Below are 3,592 nucleotides of genomic sequence, written 5' to 3'. Positions count from 1 at the left end.
GTATGTTTGGGGTGGGCCTAGAAATCTTTATTACAACAAAATAACAATCAAACTACAAAGCTCTGGTCTGGGAGCACCTGGGTGGCTCAGTTGGTTGTGTGCCCAACTCGATTTTGGTTCAGGTCGTGATCCCAGGGTCATGGAATGGAGCCCTGAATCAGGCTCTGCGCTGAGTGGGGAACCTACTTAAGATTCTTTCTCTCTCTCTTTGTCTTCCCCTCTTTTGTGCTTACATGCACTCACTCTCTCACAAATAAAACAAACAAACAAACAAACAAACACCCTGGTCTGTGATTCTGATGCAAAGTTAGATTTGAGAACCTCTATTCAAGAAAACAGTATTGAGAGAAGTTTTCAAGTGGAAAAAAAAAAGTTCTAGTTCTCTAATTTACTTGGTGAGGTTAAAAAATTATTATTTTTGGGGTGCCTGGGTGGCGCAGTCGGTTAAGCGTCCGACTTCAACCAGGTCACGATCTCGCGGTCCGTGAGTTCGAGCCCCGCGTTGGGCTCTGGGCTGATGGCTCAGAGCCTGGAGCCTGTTTCCGATTCTGTGTCTCCCTCTCTCTCTGCCCCTCCCCCGTTCATGCTCTGTCTCTCTCTCTGTCCCAAATATAAAAAAAAAAAAAAAAAAAAAATTATTATTTTTGTTTCTAGGCCTTAATTGTCTCTTCTGCAAAAGGAGAAAGTTGCGGGGCGCCTGGGTGGCGCAGTCGGTTAAGCGTCGGACTTCAGCCAGGTCACGATCTTGCGGTCCGTGGGTTCGAGCCCCGCATGGGGCTCTGGGCTGATGGCTCAGAGCCTGGAGCCTGTTTCCGATTCTGTGTGTCCCTGTCTCTCTGCCCCTCCCCCGTTCATGCTCTGTCTCTCTCTGTCCCAAAAATAAGTAAACGTTGAAAAAAAAATTAAAAAAAAATAATGAAATAAAAAAAAAAAAAGGAGAAAGTTGGGGGCACTTGGGTGGCTCAGTTGGTTGAGTGGCTGACTTTGACTCAGGTCATGATCTTGCAATTCATGAGTTCACATCCCACATGGGCTTGCTGCTGTCAGTGCAAAGCCCACTTCAGATCCTCTGTCCCCCTCTCTCTCTGCACCTCGCCCACTTGTGCTCTCTCTCTCAAAAATAAAACATTTTTTGGGGCGCCTGGGTGGCGCAGTCGGTTAAGCGTCCGACTTCAGCCAGGTCACGATCTTGCGGTCCGTGAGTTCGAGCCCCGCGTCAGGCTCTGGGCTGATGGCTCAGAGCCTGGAGCCTGTTTCCGATTCTGTGTCTCCCTCTCTCTCTGCCCCTCCCCCGTTCATGCTCTGTCTCTCTCTGTCCCAAAAATAAATAAACGTTGAAAAAAAAAATTAAAAAAAATAAAATAAAAATAAAACATTTTTTAAAGAAAAAGTTGGACCTTATAAAAAGCAGAAATTGGTATTCAGTGGTGTTATCATTAATACTTGTCTATTTTGATCAATAAAAAGGATATGCACAGTGTTTAGAGGCAGCCATTGTTCAGTAGGTTACTCTGGCTTCTCCAGAGCTGGGTTGGTCCTGCCCCAACTCCGCAAGTCCTTCAAGCCTGGTGGAGGGGACCAGTCCCTGGCTCTGAGCACTCAGTGGTCCTTGGGGCAAGCCACCATGAGCAAATGAAAGGCACCGCAGGAGATGCTTAGTGGGGGAGTCACCAACATGCTCACAGAATTTACAGACTTTGAGAAGAAGGTGAACCAGGCCGTCCATAAGTACAATGCTTACCGAAAAGTAGCATCTGTGGTAGCAAATATCCGTACAAAGTAAAGAGTGGAGCGGAAGCTAAGAAATTGCCTGAAGTAGTAACAAAAATTGCTGACAAGATTGATATGTTTTAGTGACTGAAAAATTGTAAAAGCTGGAGAAGATTCAGTAGGATGATACGAGTTCATCTATCAATTTACTGACTCGGGTTGGTGGCATTGGTCCATCTGCTGCAAGGAAGTTTATAGATGAAAGAATTTACATTAGAAGGTCTCGGAAAAAAAATGAAAATTAGTTGAACCATGATCAGTGAATTGGCCTGAAATATTTTGAGGAGTTTGAGAAAAGAATTTATCCTGAAGAGATGTTACAAAAGCAAGACATTGTACTATTTGAAGTTTAAGAAGTGGATTCTGAGGGGTGCCTGGGTGGCTCAGTCAGTTAAGCATCTGACTCTTGATTTTGGCTCAGGTCATGATCTCATGGCTTGTGAGTGCGCTGACAGTGCAGAACCTGCTTGGGATTCTCTCTCTCTCTCTCTCTCTCTCTGTGTGTGTGTGTGTGTGTGTGTGTGTGTATGTCTATCCTTTGCCTGCTTGCACTCTCAAGAAAAAAAAAAAGTGGATCCTGAATACGTTATAAGAGTCTGTGGCAGTTTCAGAAGAGGTGAAGAGTTCATTGATGATATGGATGTCCTTCTGACCCATCCAAGCTTTACCTCTGAATCAACCAAACAGCCAAAGCTGTTGCATTGTGTTATGGAGCAGTTATAGAAGGTCCATTTTATTACAAGTACTCTGTCAAAAGGTAAAACAAAGTTCATGAGTGTTTTCTAGCTTCCCAGTAAAAATGATGAAAAGGAGTATGGATACAGGAGAATTGATACAAGGTTGATACCCAAGGATCAATATTACTGTGATGTTCTCTGTTTCACTGGGAGTGATATTTTCAATAAGAATAGGAGAACTCATGCCCTAGAGAAGGGCTCTTCAATCAATGAATACACAGTCTGTCTCTGGGGAGTCACTGGAGCTGCTGGAGAGCCTCTATCAGTAGATAGTGAGGCATCTTTGACTACATCCAGTGGAAATACAAAGCACCCAAGGATCGAAGTGAATGGTCCTATTCTTCATCCCAGGCACAGCTCAGTTCAACAGGAATCTTGATTTCCTTCTTAACCTTTGGTACGTAAGGGTCTCTGGTGTTTTTAAATGATTGTTTCTTCTTCATGCTATAGCTTGCACTGTACTCAGTAAAGCGTCTTGTACTATTAAAAAAAAAAAAAGACCATGTACAGTGTTTCATCTGCCATCATGCAGGTGCCAGTTAGTAACCACCATTTCCCTTCATAGGTCAGGTTTCCCATGAAACAGACTCTGAGTTGAAGTACACTGGCTTGTTGGAGAATGAAGAAATTCAGGTGGGCAGACATAGAGGTAGAACTATCATGGAGTCACCACCGTGCTCTCAGACAATCCCACCTTGACCCTTGAGAAGGCCTTTCGAGATGCCTTCTCAATGGAGTTGAGTGGACATAGACTGTGGACCTCCATATGTGGCAGCCATCCCTTGCTTGTGGGTTGCTTTCAGAGAAGGAGCAGGGCCTGGGTGAGGCAGCTTCCTTCAGTTGAAGAAAATTTTTAGCTAGGAACCAGACTGAGGGAGGTCAGCAGTCATTGGTCTCCGTAGCTGGTGAAAGGAGTTTCTCAGTCCCAAAGATGAGTGGTCTCTTGGAGGCTCATCCCAGCATCTGATACTATTTACCTGTTGTACCAGTTGACTCTACTTGCTTTGTATATTGGCTCAGTCTGAGAACAGCTGCCCCAGGACTGTGGTGGTTCTGCCCTCCTAGGCTGTATAAAGAAGTAGAAG

At 44.7% G+C, this 3,592-nt stretch overlaps 1 pseudogene; it reads left to right on the top strand.

Moving 5' to 3' along the window:
- The first annotated feature begins 1,624 nt into the window (after window positions 1-1,624).
- On the top strand, window positions 1,625-3,206 carry LOC115518073 (annotated as a pseudogene).
- Window positions 3,207-3,592: the final 386 nt, after the last annotated feature.

Source organism: Lynx canadensis, chromosome B4 (assembly GCF_007474595.2).
Source record: "Lynx canadensis isolate LIC74 chromosome B4, mLynCan4.pri.v2, whole genome shotgun sequence".
Taxonomy (NCBI): Eukaryota; Metazoa; Chordata; class Mammalia; order Carnivora; family Felidae; genus Lynx; species Lynx canadensis.
Note: the sequence above shows the minus strand (reverse complement) of the source record. Positions and strands in the feature narration are given on the sequence as shown.